This window comes from Arvicanthis niloticus, chromosome 4 (assembly GCF_011762505.2).
Source record: "Arvicanthis niloticus isolate mArvNil1 chromosome 4, mArvNil1.pat.X, whole genome shotgun sequence".
NCBI classification, from domain to species: domain Eukaryota; kingdom Metazoa; phylum Chordata; class Mammalia; order Rodentia; family Muridae; genus Arvicanthis; species Arvicanthis niloticus.
Genome location: NC_047661.1, coordinates 100,312,423 through 100,327,781, shown reverse-complemented (window position 1 = coordinate 100,327,781; position 15,359 = coordinate 100,312,423). Strand labels below are relative to the sequence as shown.

At 41.0% G+C, this 15,359-nt stretch overlaps 1 long non-coding RNA gene across 1 annotated transcript; it reads left to right on the top strand.

Moving 5' to 3' along the window:
* The first annotated feature begins 473 nt into the window (after nucleotides 1-473).
* On the top strand, nucleotides 474-12,248 carry LOC143441911 (uncharacterized). Its single transcript, XR_013109663.1, has 3 exons — nucleotides 474-691; nucleotides 10,793-10,904; nucleotides 12,166-12,248. It is a non-coding gene; the product is annotated as an uncharacterized LOC143441911 (long non-coding RNA).
* Nucleotides 12,249-15,359: the final 3,111 nt, after the last annotated feature.

The window sequence follows — 15,359 nt, the reverse complement described above, 5'->3', positions numbered from 1 at the left end:
CCTGCGATTCCCATGAGCACCCAGTCCCATCCACTTAAATTTACTCATCTTTTGGATTCGCCTCACACCGCCAGCACGCTCTGCATGCTTAAGTCCAATGGAGTTAGATGCTCTATTGTTTTGTGTTTTGACTCTTTGTTCAATTGTTAACCGGGTTTTAACATTTCAGGCTCTCATTCACAAGTTGTATGAACGTTCTCTGGTCTGCCCCATTCAGACTATAATACACTTATGTATTTAAAAGGGTGAAATTGATTGAGGTGAATAGTATTTATAGTACATTAATTTTATTCTGAAATGAAAAACCCTTTTTAAAACAGTTTTGTTGATTCTTTGTGAATTTCACAGCATGTACCCCAATCCCACTCGTCTCCCCATCCTCCTCCATATCTGGCCTCTGACCTTGGAATCTCCCCCTCAAAAGCAAACAAACAAACATCTCACTGTGAAAGCTTCAGTGTGTCACAGTGTGTCACACAGTGTATCATTTTGTCCAAACAGCTTTTCTTGCAGATGTTCATTGCAGTGAGTCATTGGTCTGGTTCAAGGCCTCTGGCTTCTGCTACACTGTCAACACTGGATCCTCACTGGGACTCTTCTTGGATACCCTGTGGTTGCCCTGTGTCATGGAGATCCTGCATTTGATTCTGTAGAACCAGCCCTTCGTGCACTCCAGCCTTTCATAGATGAGGTAGGTGTTGAGGTGAGCCAATTTAGAGTCCTGGGTCTAGACTTGGGTGGTAGCTAAGTTCTCCCATGCCTCACCCCCAGAGTGAGCTCTTCACTGCCCAGGTGAGAGGTGAGGCCAGCTCACCCAAGTGCTGCAGCTGGCAAGGAGCGGGGCCAGCTCACCCATGCCCTGCTCGCCTATTTCTGTCTTCTTGTAAAATGCCCTATTTCTGAATCAGCAAAATGTTAACAAAAAATGGTAAAGAATAAAAATAGACTTCTTCCTACATTTTGAACAACTCAATTCGTTGAAGCTTCTGACTTGATGATTAAGATAATGTATATTAAAGAATTTTAAATAGTATAATTATTTTCCATGAGTTTGAGTTGTATTTTTTGCAGAAAAGCTGAACATCCCCAGATAAGCTTATATGTCTTAATTCATTACTAAATCTGTAGCTAAAATTTCTGAAGGAAGTATTTTTTCATTTCCTGAAATTTTATGTGTTTGTGTCTCAGTTAGGAGATAATTTTGTGAATTCACTACTAAAATATTGTCAAGATAATCATATGAATGGATGTTACCTTCAAATATGCTTACTTTACTTTAATGTTTTGCTAATGTTCTAAAAAAAAACAGACAAAATGCAGAAGACTGAGTGGAGAAATGTTTAATTTTAGGATTTTCTTTATGTTTTATTAAAATGAATTATTTTTCAGCTAGTCCTGTCTCTTAGTGAGAACATAAAATTAGATAAATGTCTAAAATCATCACAGGTCAGTTATCTTGAGTCACATGTATGTCACACAGCAAACAGACTTTCGTTTCCTACTGTGTATACAATAGAAATGTTGGGCAACTTTGATGTTGTAATGACTGTAAATTTTGGGTGTGATTCCTGTTATCCCACAGAATGGGCTGACAGATTCCAAACATTGGCCTGTTGAGTTCACTAGGACAACTCAGAAAAGCCACACAACTTTCTGACATGATAATGACACAGGGATCGTGTCTTCAGGGCTTCATTCGTAATCTGTGTAGCGCTTTAGTCAAGAAGTGAAGTTTTCATTTTCAGGGGTAGACTTTATAAATGAAAGAGCTGTCATTGGAAAATAAGATCCACAACTACGCATTTTTCTAAACACCAGTAGACAAACACACTGAAATCAAACTCACCTCAGAAGGACTGATCCAGAGTGATGTGCTGGCGGGGAGTTTGTGTATCCCCGGGACTTGAGGAACACTAGCTCTGGCTGAAGGCTTTGCAAATAAATCATGTGCAGCATTGTGGGCCTGAGAGTAGAAGCTACTTAGTACAAATAAGCAAAACAGAGTTTGTATCTGACATACTATGTTATTAAGGCTTCCCTCCAAGGTTTCAAGAACTGGAATTCATAATAAAGCCAAATATATCCTTGGACTTCTAATGGGAAGATAAACAATAATCATCAACTATATGACAGTTTAAACAAGCACATTAGAATCCTGCATTGCTATGTGAAATACCCCCTCAAGGATACTCTTTCATTTTAATTTCTAATTTTGTGATATTACTGAAGTTTGTCACGGGAAAAAGATAACTACTATCTGTCCAGCACAGTATAAGGGTTGTAATTTCTAGTTTGGCTCCTCCTCCTCTTCCTCCTCCTCCTCTTCCTCCTCCTCCTCTTCCTCCTCCTCTTCCTCTTACTCTTCCTCCTCCTCCTCTTCCTCCTCCTCTTCTTCCTCCTCTTACTCATCCTCCTCCTCTTACTCTTTCTCCTCTTCTTCTCCTCCTCCTTCTTCTTCTTTAACACCCAACAAATTCAGCATCATTGCCCTCAATTTACAAATGAACTCTCTGAGATTCAAACTGCAGGAGCTAATGTTGTGGAGAATTCCCAAATATCACCCATTCCTTTGTTTGTTTATTTTTGTCTCTAAAATGCCAGTAAACTTACGCTTCATATATTAAGAGAGATGTTTATCTATTGCAGATCAAAGGACTTCAAAGTGGTGCTCCCATGTCTGTGGGAACTCCAGGGCTAACTGTTGGGTAGGTTGTTTAACCAATGGCTCCCTTTCAATGGCGTGGTGTAGCAGTAGCTTGGAGCTCAGGGAGAAGGGGCAAAGAAAGACTAGAACACAGACCTTTGCACTTGGAAGAAAATGCTGTTTATATACATGTGAATATATATATACACACATACACACACATATGGCAATCTTCATTTTTAAATTTCCAGCTTCTGACTATTATAAATAGAGCAGCAATGAACATAGATTAGCATTTCATTAAGATATAGAGTCCTTTGGGTATATGTCCAAGAGTGATATAGCTTGTCACAGAGTATACTTTATTTGCCCAAACAGCTTTACTTGTAAATGTTCATTGCATGAGTCATTGGTCTAGTTCAAGACCTCTGGCTTCTGCTACACTATCAATACTAGAACCACATTGGGATTCCTCTCGTATATCCTGTTGCTGCCTTGTGTCATGGAGTTCCTGCAGCTTTGGTTCTGCAGGACCAGCCCTTTCATGTGCTCCAGCCGTTCATAGGTGGGGAAGATGTTGGGGTAGGCTAACTCAAAGTCCTGGATCTAGGCCTAGGTGAAGTCTGAGTCGGGCAGCCCACCAGCTCTCCAGCACCTATGCCACCAAGGTCAAGTCAACTGTGCTGCCCAGGCAGGGTGCGAGGCCAGTTCTCCTGCACATATCCATAGGAGCCAGGTCTCCCATACCCACGACATCATTGCCAGCAGTCCCATGCTGCCCAGGCAAGAGGCAGGGCCAGCTCAGCACAGTACTTGGACATCAACATGGCCCTGGCAGCAGTCCAATCCAGGGACATCCACATGGCCTTTGGTGGTAACATGGGCCATAGACATCAGCACAGATCCCAGCTGCAATAGAGCCATTGACCCAGACAGGGCCCTTGGCAGCAGCCTGAGCCAGACATCACCATGGCCTCAGGTAGTTGCACAAGCTCCTCATATCTGCCTGTTACTGAATGCCATAGCTTCTCTGGTTCCACCTTTCTCCACAGTGCATGAACCACTTGGCTTCACTTTCTCTCCCATCTCTCCACAGCTATACTTGGTCTCTCCCATCTCTCCATCATGTAGTCAATCAGCATAATGGCCAACATCTACCAGGGGCCCTGGGTGACCACTTGGGTGTCTCTCTTCAGGCCACTCCAGGGACGTATAATATTTTTGTTGTTGTTATTCAGTCTTTGTGTGGTTTTGCTCATCAGGGTAATAGTGGCTTTGTTAAATATATATAGAGAGAAATATATAAGTTCCTTCTCTATGTTTCTCTTTAAAATTTTGGTAGAATTCTATGCTACATTTATCAGACTTATGGCTTTTTTCACTTGGGAGATTTCAAACTAGTGCTTCTATGTCACTAAGACTATGCGTTTGTTTAAATTATTCTGTCTTAATTTGCCTTTGTTAGGTTTGCCATGTAGATGAAGAATTCGTTTCCTTTAGGTTTCCAACTTGGTGGCATACAGATATCATGTTGTGTCCTTATGATTCTCTAAATGTCTTCAGGATCTGTTGTGAGCACTCCCTTTCATCCTTAAGCTTGCTATCCTGAATCCTCTCTGTCTGTCTTTGTGTTATCTTAGCTAAAGGTTTGTCAATCTTGTTGATTTTCTCAAAGAATTAACTTCACCCTATTAATCTTTTTTATTGTTTTTCTTTGTGATTGTTGTTGCTATTTCTGTTTTATCAATTTCAGCAATAAATTTGATTAAATTTTCTTGTCCACTTTTTTGGATGATGTTTCTTCAAAACTTTCAAGTGTATCATTAAGTTGTTAATATGAGATCTCTCTGATGTGCGTGTGCATGTGTGTTTGTGTGTAGTTACTTTGTGCCCTGAACTATTAGAACTGCCTTCATTGTTTCTTAGACATTTTGGAAGGCAGCTATGCTTACCACTATACTACCAACGCAGCACATTCTTAGACATTTTGATGCGTTATCTTTTTATTCCCATTCAATTTTTAAAAGTTTTAAGTTTCCTTTTTTTCTTTTATTGGATATTTTCTTTATTTACATTTCAAATGTTATCCCCTTTCCTGGTTTCCCCTCCAGAAACCCCCTATCTCATGCTCCACTCCCCCACTTCTATGAGGGTGTTCCCCACCTCATCCATTCTCACCTCCCTGCCCCTGAATTCCCCTATACTGGGGCATCGAGCCTTCACAGAACCAAGGGCCTCTCCTCCCGTTGATGCCCAACAAGGCCATCCTCTGCTACATATGTGGCTGGAGCCATGAGTCCCTCCATGTGTACTCTTTGGTGGATGGTTTAGTCCCTGGGAGCTCAGGGGAGTCTGGTTGGTTGATATTGCTGTTCTTTCTATGAGGTTGCAAATCCCTTCAGCTTTCAGTTTTTTTTTTCTAACTCCTCCATTGGGGACCCCATGCTCAGTCCAATGGTTGGCTGCGAGCATTCCCTCTGTATTTGCCAGGCTCTGGCAGAGCCTCTCAGGAGACAGCTATATCAGGCTCCTGTCAGGCAGCATTTCTTAGCATCTGCAATAGTGTCTGGGTTTGGTGACTGTATATGGGATGGATCCCCAAATGGGGCAGTCTCTGGATGGCCTTTCCTTCTGTCTCTGCTCCACACTTTTTCTCCATATTTTCTCCTGTGGGTATTTGTTCCCCTTCTAAGAAGGACTGAAGTATCCACACTTTGGTCTTCCTTCTAGAGCTTCATGTGGTCTGTGAATTGTATCTTGGGTATTCTGAGCTTTCAGGCTAATATCCACTTATCAGTGAGTGTGTTCTTTTGTGATTGGGTTAGCTCAGTCAGGATGATATTTCCTTCTTGATTTCTGCCCCGACCCTCTCTCCATTTTGTAATAGCTTGTTTAGCGTCTACGGTTTTGTGTGCTCTCTGATATCTCGCTTTCTGTCGATACATTGTACAAGCATGTGGAGATTAGATTAAAGCCTTTGACTTGGGTTTCTTCTCCTTTTTTGGCTACTATTTGTAGGTTTGGTCTTTTCATGATGTCCCAGATTTCCTGGATGTTTTGTCCCTGAATATTTTTAGATTTAATATTTTCTTTGACTTATTGATCTATTTCTTTTAACTTGTCTTCAATACTTGAAACTCTTACACGTTTTTCTTCTGGATTTTTTTGTTTGGCTTCCTAAATTTTTCATTCTGAGTTTTGTTTCATTTTGACCATTCCTTAGCAATTCTGTCTCTTTGTCAAATTCTACGGTCAGACCTTGAACTGATTTCATTATTTCATTCAGAGGTTTGTGTTTTCACAATCTTCATTGAGGTATTTATTCATATCCTCTTTATGACCCTTGAACATATTCAGAATTGCTCTTTTGAGGTCTTGGTCTTGTACTTCAGATAAGTTGCTTTTTGCTGAGAATATTACAATAAGGATGCTAGTTTCCTGAGGAGGCATATTGTTTTGGTTGCTGATGTTTGTATTTTGTGATAGGAACTAGGCATCTGGAGTTTTTCTTAGTGTAGATATACTATTATATATATATATATTTATTTATATATATACATATATATACATATATATATGCATATATATACATATATACATATATATACATATATACATATATATATATTACACTATAGTATACACTATACTATAATACTGCTTCTATTGGGTGGGAATGTGGGGCTTTGTTTGATATTGCCCTAGTTTGTCAGATTGCAAACTATCTCAACAATACTTGGTTTTCCGTTTTGGCATCACTCTGGGTTTCATTGTTCAGACTCAAACTAGCTGAAGATCAGCTTGATAGTTGGAGTAGCTAAAAGTATTGTTGTAGCTCTAAGGTCAGTCTCTAAACAGTCTCACATAGGTGCCATGGAAGGGGTGGGTGCTAAGTGAGCAGGGTTTGGGGGAGGGAGAAGGCTGACTTTGAAGGTCTCTTAAGTAGAATTTGGGGTCTAGCTTCACATGACACCTGAACCAGGGCCAGTGGCTGGTGGGCTAGGTAGAGGCAGTGAGGAGTGAATCTGTGTCTGGAAAACCCTACCTGAAGTTCTGCTTCAAACTCTAGATTTAGACTTCAAAGAGTCCCAGATTGGTTGCCATAAAAGGTTTGAAAGGAAGCTGAGCATGTTATGGCAGGGTATAAAAAAAATTAGGGTATACAAAGACACATTTTAAAAGGTCAGTTGTTCCTTCTTATATTAGTCTCAGGAAGACATGATGTCAGCCTGCACTGCAGTCAATGAAGACAGAGAGAAGCTCATAAAATCAGCAGATTTAAAGTTGTAGAACTGATAATACTTGCTGGTAGATTTGTTGTAGAAGATTAGGAAAAGAAGAAAAGGACAAAATTTGGTACACAGTTACGGGCTGGCCACTTGTAAAGATGAAAAACATTGGCAAGTGGTGTGGCATTGGGTTAAGAGAAGGAGCCTCAAGAAGGCGCCAGGAACAAGAATGTCTCTCACTACCTGATGGTTCAACATCGGGGGTGTTTTTCAAATAGGCCTATGATTGGAGAGCTGAGCATGAATGCATACTCAGCTAAATGCCCTTTCAACTTCTTTTCTTTCTCTTAAACATGTAGACAATTAAATTTAGGCCATGGAGTTGGAAATGCAAACAGTAATACATTTTCTAGATGGCTACAGGGTCAACACTTAACCAACTCATTTAATCTAAGACCTTTTGATCTCCTTGGCCTCGCTAGATTCTAAGGGGATTCTTGTATTAGCCTTACAAGAATCACTATAAGGATCTTTCCCTAATCTAAATTGAAATCCAGAATTTCAGTGTGTACTTGATAAAAAGGTGCAGCTAAAAACTCTAAGAGGCCATGTTGATGAAGTAAGTATGTAGCAGGAAAGTGACTAGAGCAGCAGTTCTCAACTGTTGGTCACAACCTCTTTGGGAGTCAATGATCCTTTCACAGGGGTCACCTAAGACCATTAGGAAACAGATATTTACATTACAATTCATAACAGTAGAAAAATTACAGATATGAAATAGCAATAAGAATAATTTTAGGGTTGGGGGTCACCACAACATGAGAAACTGTATTAAAGGGCCAAAGCATTGGGGAAATTGAAAACCACTGGCCTAGGGCCAAAGGCAGACAGGAAAGCAAATAGAAAATGGTACTACAAGAAGAACCTGGTGTTTGCGATTTTGGAACACTGGGACAGGATTTATTACTCAGGCACAGAAACCAGACTTAGTTATTATTTTTCAAGCATCTTTGCTAGCCAGGATCTCAGCTACATGACTGATAGGAAGATCCAGGAATGGAGCTTGCCAACTTTGTTCAACATATCTTGAGCCTACGGAAGTAAGTGTATGGAATTACACAAGGATGGCCACAAATTGGAGCTCTTGTTGTCAGACCCGTTCTGTTTGGGTAGTGAGTCTTACTGAAGTCTCATGCAACAGTCAACTTATTCAGAGCATCAGACAATTTATACCCAGAGTGTTAAGAAGCATCACATGAGTAAAGTGTGACACAAGAACAAGCCACACAGGGCAAATCATATTTTTCCATAGAGATGGGTGAAGTAAACTCTATGGGATTGCGATACAAGCATGATTCTTATACTAAAGTGTGCTTCAGAATACCTGGTGGAAGTTCTTAATTTTTAAGACCCATGCCCATGTCCCACTTACAAAGATTCTGATCTAGAAAGCGTAGTGTGGTGTACCAGAAGTGAGAAACTCCACATGTGCCTCTGATACCATCCTGGTTAAGTCATTGCCTGAAGTGCATCACACTTGGGTTAGAGCTGAAAATATGTGGCAGAAGAAGTTAGGTATTTGGGATTGTTCTCCTTTTTGATGCTATTGCTTTGCTTCTTCTTTTTCTCCCCTGCTTCTCACATTCTCACTGAAAGGACTTCTTTTCAATTCCAGTGGTTCTCTTAATTCTGCACTGAAGGTTTCTGCGACAGAGATGCAGCTAACCTTTAACTCTTAGAGCCTTCAGCCTTGGATTGAGATGAGAAGAAAAGTTAAGAATGTAAACATCCTTCTACACTTCCTTAGAGAAAGCAGTTCCTAGCCTTGTTTGATCATGCTAAATAATTCTGTGAATATATTTTAAGACATATTCCCTCTTCCTCTACTATTTTTCCAGCTTGTTCTATTGTGGTTTGTTTGTTTGTGGGGTTGTTTTGGTTTGGTTTTGCTTAAAAGTTATCCGTGGAATCTGGCATGTGTCAAAGTAATTTAGTAACACTTTTCTAGACCTTGAAGAACAGTAAGACACAGAAATGATACTTAACCACACCTAGTACTTGAAATAACCTGTGCTAACGGGACCCACCTAGTTCAATGACTCATTCTTCAACACTATTTGCCAATTTTTAATTTGATGGAATTTTAGTCTTCTGGGAATAAAATGAAAATGCAATACAGCTTTCCCCTCCCCCAGTATAAGAATTTCAGCCGTTTGTTCTGTCAAGAACGCAGAGATCAAACGCACATCAGGGATAACAAAGATCAAGGAACAGACTAGAGCATGTTTTAGTTTGAAAGGGTCGGCAAGGCTATCTTCCTGTACTGCCTCTGTCTGAGGAGGAGACATGAGGTTCTGGAGGGAGGCGTGATTCTTCTTAGTACTGAGAGAAAAGGAAATTTGGTATTGGGAACGTACTGATGTGCTGATCAGCTGAGAGGCCCTGGGAGGGCTGGCCTGGTCAAGCAGCTGGGAAGATTGACATAACTGCTGCACTAGAGACAGAGAAACATCCTGGTCAGTTTAGTCCAAACACTCAGAGAGCTTTGATTTCATGAGAAAGGAAGTACTGTTCCTTTCATCTGCAGGGTGTAGAATGTTGCACCAATCATAAAGGGAAAAAAAGAGGGGAGACCAATCTTCTGTCTTTATTACTATTATGAGAAAATTTTAATCTAACGATTGATTCTGCAAACCAGAGTACAAAATGGTGGCTATTTAACAGTGATAGAGTTCATTTGTTTGTTTGTATTTTAAATTTTTACAAATGTTGTGGTTTCTGGACATTCAAATGAAGGTAACAATTCAGCTGATTTTTAGTACAATTTATATGTAAAATAAAGTCAGAATCGAGGTAGAAAGGACAGTTTGAGGCATCTCTTTGGGATACTGCTTTAGTTACCTTATCATCAAAAATTCTAAGAGACCATGATGTGTAAAACACTGTGTTTGGGGATGAGTAAAAGGGAGTTAGATATGGTGTCAGCTTAAGTGGGGTTACAATATGGTGATTGCAAGGCCAGACAGGAGACAGTGGACACCTCATACTTGGAGAATCAATCAGACAGAAGTTGTGTGGAAATGTCAGTCAAACTGAGTGCAGCACGCTAGCATCTTGCAGCTCTGACAAGTGGTGTTTTATAGACAAGTATCTCTCAGTGCCCATCCTTTCGGAATCAGCACTGTTACCCTATACAGGCATGTGCACATGCATGTGAAAGTGTATGCAAGCACATGGAGACCGGTAAACAAACTCCACCCGAATCTGTAATCTGACAGCACTCATTTTACACCACTAGCTTGTCTTCTTTTTTTTTAAGACTTATTTTTAAAATTGTATGTATATGCAAGTTTGTGTTGGAGGCGTGTTCATGTGAAGGCAGATGCCTATAGAGGTATCAGACCCCACTGGAACTGGAGGCACAGGTGGTTGTTAGCTGCCCAGCACAGGTGCTGGGACTAGAACTCAGGTCTTCTGCAAGAGCAGTCTGCGCTGTTATCGTGGAGCCATTCTCCAGCCCATGATATTCTTACATCTAGAACCTCGGTGATTCTTAGACGTTGGAACCGTAACTATTTTTTAGAAGGTGTAAGTAAACTCTGATTACTTCCAGACAGCAGAGTGTGCGTGTGCATGTGCGTGTGCGTGTGCATGTGCGTGTGTGTGTGTGAATACAGTAATATTTCAGAAATGTCTTACTGAAATCCTTTGGCAAAATCACTCACTTCTCCTTGGCTCAACTTTAAAATGACCATAAAATACCACAAACAGTTTGAAAAATCAACTGAGGTAATTATATAAAATATTAGCACAGAGTTCAGGGCAAATGTGTAATAACCAACGTCCATTCTCCCTCCCTCCCTCCCCCACCCTCTCCTTGCATTTCCCCCTTTCCTTCTCTCTGTCTTTCTTCTGATAGGGTTTCAGTTGCTATGATAAAACATCATGACCGAAAGGGAAGGGAAGAAACGGTTTATTCCACCTTTCATCTTCTAGTCCGTCATCCAGAGAAGGGACAGAAGGAACTCAAGGTAGGAACCTGGAGGCAGGAACTAATGCAGAGACCGTGAAGGAATGCTGCTTATGGGCTTGCTCACGTGGTTTCTTAGCCTGTCTTCTTATAGCATCCAGGACCACTAGCCCGGGAGTGCCACTGCCCACACAGCTCACACAGCTCACACTGCCCACACTGTTCACACTGCCCACACTGCCCACACTGCCCACGCTGCCCACACTGCCCACACTGTCCACACTGCCCACACTGCCCACACAACTCACACTGCACACACAGCTCACACAGCTCACACTGCCCACACTGTTCACACTGCCCACACTGCCCACACTGTCCACACTGCTCACACTGCCTACAGTGCCCATGCTGCCCACACTGCCCACATTGCCCACACTGCACACACTGTCCATACTGCCCACACTGTCCACACTGCCCACACTGCCCACGCTGCCCACACTGCCCACACTGTCCACACTGCCCACACTGCCCACACAACTCACACTGCACACACAGCTCACACTGCCCACACTGTTCACACTGCCCACACTGCCCACACTGTCCACACTGCCCACACTGCCCACACTGTCCACACTGCCCACACTGCCTACAGTGCCCACACTGTCCACACTGCCCACACTGCACACACTGTCCATACTGCCCACACTGTCCACACTGTCCACACTGCCCATACTGTCCACACTGACCACACTGCCCACACTGTCCACACTGCCCACACTGCCCACACTGTCCACACTACTCACACTGTCCACACTGCCCACACTGCACACACTGTCCATACTGCCCACACTGCACACACTGCCCACACTGCCCACACTGCACACACTGCTCACACTGCCCACACTGCCCACACTGTCCACACTGCTCACACTGCCTACAGTGCCCATGCTGCCCACACTGCCCACATTGCCCACACTGCCCACACTGCACACACTGCACACACTGTCCATACTGCCCACACTGCCCACACTGCCCACACTGCTCACACTGCCCACACTGCTCACACTGTCCACACTGCTCACACTGTCCACACTGACCACACTACTCACACTGACCACACTGACCACACTACCCACACTACCCACCATACCCTGACAAATCATTCATCAACCAAGAAAATGTATCACAGAATGCCCACAGGCTAATCTGATAGGGGCATTTTCTCTGCTAAGGTTTCCTCTTCCAAAATGACTAGCCTGTGTCAAATTGGCATTAAACTACCCAGCACAAAGATTATTTTCTTTCCTTTTTTTTTTCACCAGGGAAGATGGAAGAAACAAATGGATAACCAAATTTCACACATGGACACAAAAGAAGAGAGAACAAAGACATCTGAGACCTTCAGCAACTTGTTCATGGGAATGTCTAAGAAATCTACAAAATACTGTGAACATTTTATGTGAAAATAAACATTTCATATATTTAATCTAATAATCTTAATAGTATTAATTACAGTGCTAGTGGCATTTTCAAACCACGGAGCTCTTGTTATAAGTCAGGTGCTGTGCTTAGTCTAGCTTATATAATCACTTTCTTGAGTCCTTTTAAAAATATAAAATTATATGGTCATAATATGTCATCTGAAATTCTAAAATAAAAACTCTAGAAATGATTACTTTTCAACAGTTGATCTAGTGGCCTGATGGTCTAATGGTCTGCGGTTCAGTCTCAACCTGCCTTATTGGCCCAATTGCTGGGCGATTCTAATCTCCCACCTGGACAAGTGGCCATGTCCCACCCAAGATTTCACATGGCTGGTTATCCCTTCTCCCTCTGAAGAATCCCTTCTCTTTTCCTGCATCTGCTAGCCTGCCTGTGGGAGGGGGGGGGAGACTGGAAATCCTGCCTATTCCTCCCAGTTCATTGTCTGCTAGCATCTTTATTCATCTATCAAGAAACAATTGAGGAACAGGACCTTCAGTGTTCACACACAGATTCCCAATCAAGGCATCAGAACCACCTCCTATGAGAAGGCCTCTCAATGGTCCAACCATGGGGCCATCTGTGGTTGGCTTTTAACAGACTAGTACTTGTGCAGGCAAAGTTGCACTGAATTAACCATTGGAATGGCTTTATCATGCTCAGAAGATAGCTAGCTTTCCAGAGTCCTTTTTTCCTGTCTTGCAGCCCTTATAGTCATTTGCTTCCTCTTCCTTGGTATTGAGCCTTAGAGGGGTTCTTGTTTATGCCTTCCTTACCCTCAGCACCTTGAGGGCTCCCAGAATATGACTGCAAAGAGAAGCTTCTCTGCTTAAGATCAAGAGTAGCATCTGTCTGTGAATTATAAATAATTAGAAGGTAGTTTGATGCTATTTCAGTTTTGTTAAACATTAATGAATTCCTTCCTACAGTCTACTACTTCCCCAGGCATGAAGTTGTTTGCTTGTTTCTTTGTAACTGGAATTTACAGTACAGAAATGGATTGCCTCTTGTGTACCAAGCCTCAAGTCTAATCAGAAAGTTGTTGGTTACTTCCATAACAACTATGCCACTGTTCTATAATTGGGCACTTCTTGCCTGCTAGGTTGGCATTCTAGGAGAAACCTCCCATTTCAGCTCTAGCTTGGTTTCTCTGTAACCTGTAATCAAAGTATATAGTCTCTTCAGCAGCAAAGTCTTATCATCTAATTGTGGTAGGCAACCAACAGTAATGGCAAAAGCCTATTTCTTTTGGTGGTCCCTGGCAGACAACACAAAAGATGGTATCTTATATCTGGCTCCGGGATTTTTGTTTCTAAGAACAGTCTTATAAAAATCCTCAAAATTATTAGCTGTTGGGAAAATGCACATTAAAAAAGCTTTGAAATTCTATCTTACCCCAATTAGAATGGCTATCAAGAATATATATATATATATATATATATATATATATATATATATATATATATGCACATGCATATGTATATATTACTGAGTTATATTCTTTAAATTGGGCTGAATAATAATAGGTTTATATATGAATTTTTCATATATCCTTTAACTTGGTTCACCCTACTACCCTTTCCCATTCTCTCTTCCCTCCAAACCTTCCTGCTTCAACTTTCCCAAACTCTTGGTTTTTACCCTTTTTATTTGAATAGTTATATTTCTCATTTCACATGTGAGGAAGAACATGTGCCATTTTTCTTTCTAGCTTCTACTTTGCTTGGTATACTTTTTCTCCATGAATTTAACTGAAAATTTTACAATATCTGGGTGTTTTTCCACTGAATAGGTTTTTTTCAATATGCACCAGCTTTTCATAGTCAAATTCATCAGCTGATTACTCACCAAGACTTATTCCATTTCCCAGCTATTGTGCATAGAATGGCAATGAACATGGGTGAAAAAATGTTTCTATAGCACAGTGTAGGCTTTTTTTTTTAAGCATATGGCCAGGAACAGTTGGGTAGTATGGTATCTTTTTGAAAAACCTACATATTGATTTCCATAGCAGCCGTATCAGTTCACAATTCCACTAATGTGGATAAAAATTCTTCTTGCCCTCATCCTTATCAAAATTTGTTTTGTTGTACTTCTTGATAGCCATTCTTATTGGGGTAAGAGAAAATTTCTATGTGTTTTAATTTGCATTTCACCAATGGCTAATAATGTTGAACATTCTTTTTAAATGTTTGTTATATATTTTAAAACTTTTTTTGAGAAGTCTATTCAGTTCTGCAGCCTGCTTTGGGGATGGAGTTGTCTGCTTTCTTGATGCTTTCCTTTTGAGTGCTTTGTATGTTTTAGATATTAATCTTCTCAGAGATGTATAGCTGAAAAAGATATTCTTCCATTCTGTAGGCTGTCTCTTCACTCCACTGACTTTTTACTTGACAAATGGAGGTCCCATTTGTCAAGTGTTGAGCTTAATTCATGAGCAGATGGAGTTCTTTCCAGAAAGTTTTTATGCCTGTGTGTTTCAGTGTGTTGTCTGCTTTTTTGTAGCAGTTCTAGAGTTTCAAGTTTTGAATGAGACCTTAAACCTATTAGGAGTTGTTTTTGTGCATATATGAGAGAAAAATCACGTTTCATTCTTCTACATATGGACTCTCAGCTTTGAGAAATGTTTTATTGAGAATTTCTTTTTTGATCTTCCTCTTCTTCCTCTTTTTCCTCTCCTTCTTTTCCTCCTCCTCCTCCTCTTCCTTCTTCCTCTTCTTCTTCTTCTTCTTCTTCTTCTTCTTCTTCTTCTTCTTCTTCTTCTTCTTCTTCTTCTCCTATACCCACAATTCCTGGGTTAGATCATTTTGTGGTGTACCAAATTCATCTACTTTGTGACCACTGAGTAGTGAGTTAAAGCTACAGGAGTAAAATATCAGAATATGCAAAGTAAGAATACAGTAATAACACACTATTGAAAGAGGAACTTAAAACTGCTTTTGCAAATAAAGAGCCAAAGAAAGAAAAAAAGAAAGATTAATTGTACACTTGCACCAAAGGTAACTTAAGGCAAGATGATACTCTGGCATCTCAC